Genomic DNA, 12355 nt, shown 5'->3' on the forward strand with positions numbered 1-12355 from the left:
CAAAGCCAAAACAATTAAGAAAATGGTCATAGGAACATACATATCGATAATTACCTTAAACGTGAATGGATTAAATGCTCCAACCAAAAGACACAGCCTCGCTGAATGGATACAAAAACAAGACCCATATATATTCTGTCTACAAGAGACCCACTTCAGACCTAGGGACACATACAGACTGAAAGTGAGGGGATGGAAAAAGATATTCCATGCAAATGGAAATCCAAAGAAAGCTGGAGTAGCAATCCTCAATATCAGATAAAATAGACTTTAAAATAAAGAATGTTACAAGAGACAAGGAAGGACACTACATAATGATCAAGGGATCAATCCAAGAAGAAGATATAACAATTATAAATATATGTGCATCCAACATAGGAGCACCTCAATACATAAGGCAACTGCTAACAACTATAAAAGAGGAAATCGACAGTAACACAATAATAGTGGGGAACTTTAACACCTCACTTACACCAAAGCACAGACCATCCAAACAGAAAGTTAATAAGGAAACACAAGCTTTAAATGACACAACAGACCAGATAGATTTAATTGATATTTATAGGACATTCCATCCAAAAACAGCAGATTACACTTTCTTCTCAAGTGCGCACAGAACATTCTCCAGGATAGATCACATCTTGGGTCACAAATCAAGCCTCAGTAAATTTAAGGAAATTGAAATCATATCAAGCATCTTTTCTGACCACAACATTATGAGATTAGATATCAATTACAGGGGAAAAAACGTAAAAAACACAAACACATGGAGGCTAAACAATACGTTCCTAAATAACCAAGAGACCACTGAAGAAATCAAAGAGGAAATCAAATACCTAGAGACAAATAACGATGAAAACACGATGATCCAAAACCTATGGGATGTGGCAAAAGCAGTTCTAAGAGGGAAGTTTATAGCAATACAATCCTACCTCAAGAAACAACAAATGGGCTTCCCTGGTGGCGCAGCGGTTGAGAGTCTGCCTGCCGATGCAGGGGACATGGGTTCCTGCCTTGGTTCAGGAATATCCCACGTGCCGCGGAGTGGCTAGGCCCATGAGCATGACCACTGAGCCTGCGTGTCCGGAGCCTGTGCTCTGCAACGGGAGAGGCCACAACAGCGAGAAGCCCGTGTACCACAAAAAAAAAAAAAAAAAAAAAAGAAACAACAAACATCTCAAATAAACAATCTAACCTTACACGTAAAAGAACTAGAGAAAGAAGAACAAACAAAACCCAAAGTTAGTAGAAGGAAAGAAATCATAAAGGTCAGAGCCGAAATAAATGAAAAAGAAACAAAGAAAACAAAGCAAAGATCAATAAAACTAAGAGCTGGTTCTTTGAGAAGATAAACAAAATTGATAAACCATTAGCCAGACTCATCAAGAAAAAGAGGGAGAGGACTCAAATCATTAAAATTAGAAATGAAAAAAGAGAAGTTACAACAGACACCACAGAAATACAAAGCCTCCTAAGAGACTACCACAGGCAACTCTATGCCAATAAAATGGACACCCTGGAAGAAATGGACAAATTCTTAGAAAGTTATAACCTTCCAAGACTGAACCAGGAAGAAATAGAAAATATGAACAGATCAATCACAAGTATTGAAATTGAAATTGTGATTAAAAATCTTCCAACAAACAAAAGCTCAGGACCAGATGGCTTCACAGGTGAATTCTATCAAACATTTAGAGGAGAGCTAACATCCATCCTTCTCAGACTCTTGCAAAAAATTGCAGAGGAAGGAACACTCCCAAACTCATTCTATGAGGCCACCATCACCTTGATACCAAAACCAGACAAAGATACTACAAAAAAAGAAAATGACAGACCAATATCACTCATGAATATAGATGCAAAAATCCTCAACAGAATACTAGCAAACAGAATCCAACAATACATTAAAGGATCATACACCATGATCAAGTAGGATTTATCCCAAGGATGCAAGGATTCTTCAATATACACAAATCAATCAATGTGATACAACATATTAACAAACTGAAGGAGAAAAACCATATGATCATCTCAATAGATGCATAAAAAGCTTTTGACAAAATTCAACACCCACTTATGATAAAAACTCTCCAGAAGGTGGGCATAGGGGGAACCCACCTCAACATATTAAAAGCCATATATGACAAACCCACAGTAAACATCATTCCCAATGGTGAAAAACTGAAAGCATTTCCTCTAAGATCAGGAAAAAGACAAGCATATCCACTCTCATCACTATTATTCAACAAAATTTTGGAAGTCCTAGCCACGGCAGTCAGAGAAGAAAAAGAAATAAAAGGAATACAAATTGGAAAAGAAGAGTAAAACTGTCACTGTTTGCAGATGACCTGATACTATACATAGAGAATCCTAAAGATGCCACTAAAAAACTACTAGAGCTAATCAATAAATTTGGTAAAGTTGCAGGATACAAAATTAATGCACAGAAATCTCTTGCATTCCTATACACTAATGATGAAAAATGTGAAAGAGCCAAGGGGGGAAAGTGGCGGGGCAGGGGGGGAGAGGTGGGATGAATTGGGAGACTGGGATTGACATATATACACCAATATGTATAAAATGGATAACTAATAAGAACCTGCTGTATAAAAAAAATTAAAAAAATAATGCTGCAATGAACATAGGTGTTTATACATCTTTGCGAATTAGTGTTTTCATATTCTTCAGATAAATACCTAGAAGTAGAATAGTTGGATCATATGGTAGTTCTATTCTTAATTTTTTGAGGAATCTCCATACTGTTTTGTATAGTGGCTGCACCAATTTACATTCCTACCAATAGCGCTCAAGTGTTCCCTTTTCTTCTCATCCTCTCAAACACTTGCTATTTCTTGTCTTGAGAGCCATTCTAACAGTTGTAAGGTGATATCTCATAGTGGTTTTGATTTGAATTTCTCTAATAGTTAGTGATATTGAACATCTTTTCATGTGCCCTTTGGCCATCTGTATGTCTTCTTTGGAAAGATGTCTATTCAGATCCTCTGCCCATTTTTTAGTAGAGTTGTGTGTGTTTTTTGTTGTTGTATTGTCTGTGTTCTCTATATTTTTTATATTAACCCCTTTTGTATATATGATTTACAGATTTCTCCCATTCAGTAGGCTGCCTTTTTGTTTTGATGATGGTTTCTTTCACTGTGCAGAAGCTTTTTAGTTTGATGTAGTCCCATTTATTTATTTTGCTTTTGTTTCCCTTGCCTTTGGAGTCAGATCTCTAAAAACATCACTAAGAATGATGTCAATAAGGTTACCACCTATGTTTTCTTCTAGAAATTTTATGGTTTCAGGTCTTATAGTCAAGCCTTTAATCCATTTTGAGTTAATTTTTGTGTATGGTATAAGATAGTGATCTAGTTTCATTCTTTTGCATGTGGCTGTCCAGTTTTCCCAACACCATTTATTGAAGAGACTGTCCTTTCCCCATACTATGTCCTTGGCTCCACTGTCATAGATTAATTGTCCATATATGTGTGGGTTTATTTCTGGGCTCTCTCTTTTCTTCATTGATCTGTGTGTCTGTTTTTATGACAATATCACACTGTTTTGATACTATAGCTTTGTAGTATATTTTGAAATCAGGGAGTATGATTCCTCCAGGTTTGTTCTTTCTCAAGATTGCTTTGACTATCCAGGATCTTTTGTGGTTCCATACAAATTTTAGAATTATTTGTTCTAGTTCTGTGAAATATGTCATTGGTATTTCATTAGGGATGGCATTGAATCTGTAGATTGCTTTGCATAGTATGGACATTTTAGCAATGTTAATTTTTCCAATCCTTGAATGCAGAATATCTTTCCATTTATTTGTGTCTTCTTCAGGTTTTTTTTTGTCAGAGTCTTACAGTTTTCAGCATAGAGATTTTCACCTCCTTGGTTAAATTTATTCTTAGGTATATTATTCTTTTTGATACAATTGTAAATGGAATTGTTTTCTTAATTTCTACTTATGATAGTTCATTATCAGTGTATAGAAATACCAGAGTTTCTGTATATTGAGTTTGTATCCTGCAAGTTTACTGAATTCATTTTTATAGTTGTAACAGTTTTTTGGTGGAGTCTTCAGGGTTTTCTACATATAGTACCATGTCAGCTGCAAATAGTGAAAGTTTTACTTGTTCCTTTTCAGTTTGGATGCTTTTTATTTCTTTTTCTTGTCTAATTGCTAAGACTTCCAATACTATGTTGAATAAAAGTGACAAGTGTGGGCATCCTAGTCTTGTTCCTGGTCTTAGAGGAAGAGCTTTCAGTTTTTCCCTGTTGAGTATGATGTTAGCTGTGGGTTTGTTATATTGATACATGGCTTTTATTAAGTTGAGGTATATTTCCTCCATACCCACTTTTTTTCCCCATGCTATCCTGTTACATTTAATCTCAGCAACTTGCATCCAAGAACTCATTCAAGAGAACATTATATAAGTTTATAAGCCATATTAAGGTGTACCAAAAAAGCTTTGCTCTCCTATGAACAGCCCTGAAAAACATGTTGTTTCTATTTGGTACTTAGATGATACTTTTTTAAAAAATTAAAGTATAGTTGATTTACAATGTTGTGCCAATCTCTGCTGTATAGCAAAATGACTCAGTTATACACATACATGCATTCTTTGCCATTATGGTTTATCCCAGGAGATTGGATATAGTTCCCTGTGCTATACAGTAGGACTTTGTTGTTTATCCATTCAAAATGTAATAGTTTGCATCTACCAACCTCAAACTCTAACTTGATCCCTCTCCCTCCCCCCTCCCCCTTGGCAACCACAAGTCTGTTCTCTATAGCTGTGAGTCTATTTCTACTTTGTAGGTAAGTTCATTCGTGCCATATTTTAGATTCCACACATATGTGATATCATATAGTATTTGTCTTTCTCTTTCTGACTTATTTCACTTAGTGTGATCATCTCTAGCTGCATCCATGTTGCTGCAAATGGCATTATTTCATTCTTTTTTATGGCTGAGTAATATTCCATTGTATATATGTACCCCATCTTCTTTATCCATTCATCTGTCAATGGACATTTAGGTTGTTTCCATGTCTTGGCTATTGTGAATAGTGCTGCTATGAACATAGGGGTGCATGTATCTTTTTGAATTATAGTTTTGTCTGGGTAGGAGTGGGGTTGCTGGATCATATGGTAGGTCTATTTTTAGTTTTCTGAGGAAACTCTGTGCTGTTTTCCATAGCAGCTGCACCAACTTACATTCCCACCAACAGTGTAGGAGGGTTCCCTTTTCTCCACACCGTCTTCAACACTTGTTATTTGTAGACTTTTTAATGATAGTCATTTTGACTGGTGTGAGGTGGTACCTCATTGTAGTTTTGATGTGCATTTCTCTAATAATTAGTGATGTTGAGCATCTTTTCATGTGCCTATTGGTCATCTGTATGTCTTTTTGGAGAAATGTCTATTAATATAGTCACTTTGTTGAGAGTTCTTGTAAATGGATGTCGACTTTTGTCAAATGCTTTTTATGCAACGATTGATATGATCATGTGATTTTTATCTTTCATCCTGTTAATGTGGTGTATCATGTTGATTGATTTGCAGATACTGAACCATTTTTGGATCCCTGAAATAAATCCCTCTTATTCATGGTGTATGATCTTTTTAATGTATGTTAAATTCAGTTTGCTAATGTTTTGTTGAAGACTTTTGCATCTATTTTCGCAAAGATATTGGCGTGTGATTTTTTTTCCCTTGGTATTCTTGTCTGGTTTTGGTATCAGGATAATATGGCCTTGTAAAATGAGTTGGAAACATTTCCTCCTCTTAATTTTTTTGGAACGATTTGAAAAGCATAGGTATTAAATCTTTGAATGTTTCGTAGAATTCACCAGTGAAGTCGCCTGGTCCTATACTTTTGTTTGTTTGGAAGTTTTTTAAAATCACTGATTCAATCTCCTTATTAGTAATTGGTCTATTCAGATTTTCTATTTCTCTATAATTCAGTCTTAGAAGATTGTGTGTTTCTAGAAACTTATCCATTTCTTCTAGGTTGTTGAATTTGTTGGTATATAGTTGTTCTTAGGAGTCTCTTATAATCTTTTCTATTTCTGTGGTATCAGTTGTAATTTCTCCTCTTTCATTTCTGACTTTATTTGATTCTTCTCTGTTTTTTTTCTTGGTTAGTCTAGCTGTTGGCTTGTTGATTTTGTTTATCTTTTCAAAGAACCAGCTCTTAGTTTCATTAATCCTTTCTATTTTTTTCATTTATTTTGGGTCTGATCTTTATTATTTCCTTCCTAATGCCAACTTTGAACTTTGTTCTTTGTTTTCTAGATCCTTTAGGTGTAATGTTAGATTGTTTATTTGAGATTTTTCTTGTTTCTTGTGGTAGGCCTGTATTGCTATGAAGTTCCCTCTTAGAATCGCTTTTGCTGCCTCTTATAGATTTTAGTATGTCATATTTTTGTTTTCATTTGTCTTTAGGTATTTTTTAATTTCTCCTTTGATTTCTTCAAAGATTCATTGGTTGTTCAGATTAAATGTTGTTTAATCTTCACATTTTTGTGGTTTTTACAATTTTCTTCCCATATTTGATTTCTAGTTTTATACCATTGTGGTTGGGAAAGATGCTTAATATGATTTCAAACTTCTTGAATTTATTGAGACTTGTTTTTTGGCTTGTTTAACATGTTATCTAGCCTGGAGAGTGTTCCACGTGCACCTGAGAATGGGTACTCTGCTGCTTTTGGATGAAACGCTTTGTATGTATCTATTAAATCTGTCTGCTCTAATGTGTCGTTTAAGCCTAATATTTCTTTATTGATTTTCTGTTTGAATGATGTATCCACTGATGTAAGTGGGGTGTTAAAGTCCCCTACTGTTAGTTTGTTGATGTTAATTTCACTCCTTAGGCCTGTTAATATTTGCTTTATGTATTGTGGAGCTCCTATATTGGGTGCATATGTATTTTTTAAGTGTTACATCTTCTTGCTGCATTGACCTCTTTATCATTATATATATCCTCTTTGTCTTTTATTACATTCTTTGTTTTAAAGTCTGTTTTGTATGAGTATAGCTACACCAGCTTTCTTTTAGTTTCCATTTGCATGGACTATCTTTCCTCATCCTTTCACTTTTAATTTGTGTGTGTCCTTACTTCTGAAGTGGATCTCTTGTAGGCAGCATCCAGATGGGTCTTGTTTTTTTATCCATTCAGTCACTCTGTGTCTTTTGATTGGACAATTTAGTCCACTTACATTTAAAGTAATTACTGATAGATATGTACTTATTGCCATTTTGTTAATTATTTTTGGATTGTTTTTGTAGTTCCTCTCTGTTTCTTTTTCTCTTTCTCTCTTCCCTTGTGGTTTCATGGCTGTCTTTAGTGTTATGTTTAGGTTAATTCCTCTTTCTTTTGTGTATTTACTATAAGTTTTTGTTTGTGGCTACCATGGTTTACATTTGCATATAATGGTCTGTTTTAGGTTGATAACAACTTAAATTTGAACACATTCCAGAAGGTTACTTTTTTTTTTTACTCCCTTCCTCATGTTTTATTTTTTTGACATCTTTATGACATCTATATAGATGTATATATGCATCTATATATCTATATTTATGACATCTTTTACATTTTTTATTTTATGTACACTTTAATTATTTTAGTTTTAGTTAATTTTTCTATTTTTTGTCTTTTAATCTTCATTCTTGCTTTATAAGTGATTGATCCATTACCTTTACTACTGACTTACCTATTCTAGTGAGATTTTTACTCAATGTTTTTATGTTATTAATCAATGCCATTTCTTTTTAGCTTAAAGAAGTCTCTTTATCATGTTTTGTAAGTCCAGTTTAACGGTGATGAACTCCTCTAGGTTTTGCTTATCTGGGAAACTCTTAAACTCTTCAATTCTGAATGATAACCTTGTCAGGTAGAGAACTTTTGGTTGGAATTTTTTCCTTTCAGCACTTTGAATATGACATGCCACTCCCTTCACCTGCTAAGTTTCTGCTGAAAAATTTACTGATAGCCTTATGGGGTTTCTCTTGTATATGTAAAGTTTTTTTTTGTTGTTTTGTTTTAGCTACTTTTAAGATTCTCTCTTTATCTTTGCCTTTTATCATTTTAATTATGGTGTGTCTTGGTGTGGATCTCTTTGGGTTCATCTTATTTGGAACTCTCTAGACTTACTGGACCTGGATGTCTATTTCCTTCTTCAGACTAGGAAAGTTTTCAGCTAATATTTCTTCAGATAAGCTTTCTGGCCCTTTCTCCTCCTTTTGGACCCCTATAATGTGAATGTTATTCTGCTTGACATTGTTCCAAAAGTCCCTTGAGATATCTTTACTTTTTAAAATTCTTTTTTTGTTTTTGCTCCTGTGTCTTAGTGAGTTCCATTGCTTTGTCTTCCTGGTGTGTTCTGCTTCATCCAGTCTGCTGTTGAACCCCTCTAGTTTGTTTTTCAGTTCAGTTATTATATTCTTCAGCTCTTTAACTTCTGTTTAGTACTTTCTTATATTTTCTCTTTCTTTGTTGAAGCTCTTACTGTGTTGCTCCATTCTTCTCCCAAGTTCAGTGAACATCTTTATGACCATTACTTTGAACTTTTTATCAGGTAGATTGTTTATCTCCATTTCATTAAGGTCTTTTTCTGAGGTTTTGTCTTGTTCTTTCATTTGGGACATATTCCTCTGTCTCCTCATTTTGAGTAACTCTCTGTGTTTGTTTCTGTATATTGGGCCAAAAAGCTGCCTCCTCCAGTCTTGAAGGAGTGGCCTTGTGTAGGAAATCCTGTGGGCCTCAGATGCCCTGGCCACTAGAGCTGGGCACTCAAGGGGCATCCCCTGTATGGGCTGCATGTGCCAGCCTGCTGCAGTGCAGGGGTGGGCAGGGGTCTTGCCCAACCCAGCTGTGGCATGCAGCTGTAGCACAGGGGTGGGTGGAGCTCTCATTGAGGCACACCTACTGGCACTAGCAGGTTAGAGGGAGACTTCCAAAATGGCACCCACCAGTGCTGGCATTAGCAAGGTAGAATGAAATCACAAGAATGGCATCTGCCAGTGTGTCCATCACCAGAAAGAGTCCCAGCAGGTTCCTGCCTTTCCAGCAGATTCTTGAAGATTAGTTAATGGGTCTCCTTCATGAATAGTCCAGGTGCTTTTCAAACAGGTGTTTTTGTGCTGGATTCTGGGGCAAGGGAGTCTGTGAGCCCTTTAAAAAGCAGGTTCTCCATTCCCTACAGATCTGTGTTTTTCCTGGATGTAATCCTCATTGGTTTTCAAAGCCAGGCATTTTGGGGGCTTGTCTCTCCTATGCAGGATCTAAGATTTGAGGTGCTTGCTATAGAGCACAGACCACCTCACTCCTTAGAGAAAAGTTCTGTATTTTTGAGATCCCTCCCAATTGTGGGTCGCTGCACCAGGGTGAAGATTTTTTTTTTGGTGAGACTGTGTTTCTGCATCTCCTAACTGTCTCAATGCTGTCTTTTTATCCTTTGTTGTGGAGGCTCTGTTTGTCCAGTTTTCAGGTCTTTTTTAGAAGGAAGTATTCCCTATGTAGTTGTAGATTTGTTGTGTCCGTGGGAGGAGGTGAATTCAGGATCTTCCTACACCACCATCTTGAACTGCCTCCAGTGGGGCTCTAGATGTGTGGTCTAAACCCTTCCTCAGGGAGAATGTGGGAGTTGGGGGTTACCTCAGATGGCTATGTTGCTGTGCTGGGGGTGGGGTTAATGGCAAGAGTGTGTCTCAGCCTTTCCTACTCATTTGGATGTGAGTAGGAAATCATTTGTCAGATGTGTAGGAGTTGCTCAGATAGTTTCTGGATCTCTTTCAGAGGGAATTGCTCCATATGTAGCTGTATATTCCATGTGTCTGTGGGAGGAGGGGAGCTCAGGAGCCTCCTGAGTTTCCATCATGGTCAACTCCCAATTCCAGCTAATAAAGTGCTTAGCTTTTGTTCCCACTCCCTCATTGCAGGAAGGACCACAAGAGCCGGGGCTTCATGTATAGGTCCTGGGGTCCGGATGCTACTGATTGCTGATGGCTGTGGCAGACCATCTGGCTGGGCAATTAGAGGGACAGGAGCAGTGGTACCCTGGCTGGTTCCTGCCCTCTGGTCTCCAGCTATGGGACTAAAAGGCTTCGGAGTTACTAATTTCCTGGATCAAGAGCTTTCTATTTTTGTTCCTTAAAAATCATTAACTAAACCACATATCATTTACCCCTGAAGTGAATAGTAATAATTAAATGCTTTTGCTCATTCCTGTATTGATGTCTTCTCAGTAGTTCTTTGTGGAAGTAAAAAAAAAAAAAAAAGTACGTGGAATCCATTAGGATGTGCTGTCATCAATTATCTGATGGAGGGCTGTTGCCGTCAGGGTGTGAAATCACCCCCTTTAACTTCCTATGATTCTTTAATCTGTTATTTTCTGGGAAAATCTGTAGGTAAGGATACTTGCTGTTAAGAATTTTAGCAGAAATCAAAATGACTGGGCAAATTGCCATATATTTCCCTGTAATATATGCTTTTACAGGCAGAGAAAACAGCCTGCTGCTGTAGTTTTGGTTGGTGCATTTCCAGAAACAGTTGAAAATCTCTTTGGGGCATATTACATTTAGAAATGATTATAGCTGGAAAAAAATTCCTACAAAATGTAGGGAGAAGTATGATACACTACATACTTCCTTTACTCACTATATCATTAATAAGGAGTGCTTTTGTTTTTAACATTCCCATTAGGAAAACCCAAAAATTCCTGGGTGGGTCCTTGCTGTTTTGATTAAGAGATCTGATTAAAGTAGAGGCCCTTAGCTTCAGGAACAAACCCCAAGACATGCAGGAAAGTAAGTGAACTATTGTACTGTGTACCTTGGTATAGTCTCTTCCACTTTAAAATGCTGTAATTCTGCCCTTCAAGTGCGTCTCCTTGTTTGGCTGAGCAAAATTCAAAGCCAGTTAGGTGCAGTTTCAAAAGAATAAAAGTGAGTCATTTCAATGGGAAGCACTTATGAAGATAGGAATGACCATAGCAATTACCTTCATTTATTTGACCTGTAATGGATCTTCAGAGCAATAGCTACATCTCTAGTTAGACTGAGTTCTCCTGCCTGCTGAAATTAAGATTCCTACCTCCAAAGGGTCTTTCATCTGAGAAACAACCTCTGATGGTCATTGTAAATTCTCCTTTTGCCTTCAGTTTTGGATCTGGTATTAAACCTTATATCTATCAGAAGTGGACATATATCTGACATACACTGGGTACCAGCAGAATGGACATTGATTCATTCTGCATGTATTTGTTGAGTACCTGTTATGTGCAGCACTATTTTAAGCACTGGAGATACAACAGTGAACAGAAAAGACAAAACACTTTCTCATATGGATCTTGCATTTTACTGGGAGAGAGATAATAAGTAAGTTAAATAGATGAACTATGCCAGATGGTGATAAAAGATAGAGTAGGGAAAGGAGATGTGGAGAGTCGAGGTGAAAGTATAGCTAGAATGGCCATGGAAGGCCTTCCTGAGAAGGAGAAAAATGATAGAAGACCTAAAGGAAGTGAGAGATTGAGCTATAAGATACTTTGGGAAGAACATTCCAGAAAGTGCTCCATGGCAAGAGCAAAATGGAACACACAAGGAACAATGAGGAGGTCAGCCTGGTGCCAGAGGGGTGAATAAGAGGCAGAACATCAGGAGACAAAGTCAGGTGATGGGGAAGAGGGCACTGGGGCCTTAGAGGTCAAGCTAAGGACTTATGACTTATGACATTTTCTCTGAGAAGTCATTTGAGGGTTTGGAGCAGAAGCGTGGTACCTAGCTTGGGTTTCAGTAAGATCACTCTGCAGCTGGGGAAGGAAGGGGATGAGATTGGAAGCAGAGGCCAGGCAGGGGGCTATTGCCAAAATCCAGGCAGCTGCTGAGGTGACTTGGACCATGGTGGGGGCAGTGGAGTGGTAAGAAGTACATATACTCTGGATCTTTTTGAAGATAGATCTGACAGGATTTGTCAGTGGATTGGCAGTAGGGTGCAAGAGAAGGAGAAGGGCCAAGGATGATTTGAAACTTGTGATCTGAGTAACTGGCAGTATGAATTGCCATTGACTGAGATGGGGAAGACTGGGAGAAACAGCACCCCCAGGAGCTCATTTTTGGACTTGTTCCACTGAGACGCATCAGACCTCCAAGAGGACATGAGGGGAGAGGTAGGTGTACAGTGAAGGTATAAATTTGAGTCATCAGCATATTCAAACCCAAGAGGCTGGTTGAATGAGTATCGATTAGAAAACTAAAGAGGTCCCAGAATTGAGCCCTGGGACACCCTAGCATTTAGAAATTGGGGGATGTTCAGAAGAAAGCAGCAAAGGAGTTTGAATTGAATTTATAGAAAG

The 12355-nt window shown here is 37.3% G+C and overlaps 1 protein-coding gene across 1 annotated transcript in view; it reads left to right on the forward strand.

Moving 5' to 3' along the window:
* Positions 1-12355, forward strand: part of MRAP2 (melanocortin 2 receptor accessory protein 2) — a gene marked incomplete at its 3' end in the record, with an annotated part of 46561 nt that overhangs the window by 14751 nt on the left and 19455 nt on the right. The window lies entirely within an intron of this gene.

Source organism: Grampus griseus (genome assembly GCF_964374135.1).
Source record: "Grampus griseus genome assembly, chromosome: 13".
Lineage (NCBI taxonomy): Eukaryota > Metazoa > Chordata > Mammalia > Artiodactyla > Delphinidae > Grampus > Grampus griseus.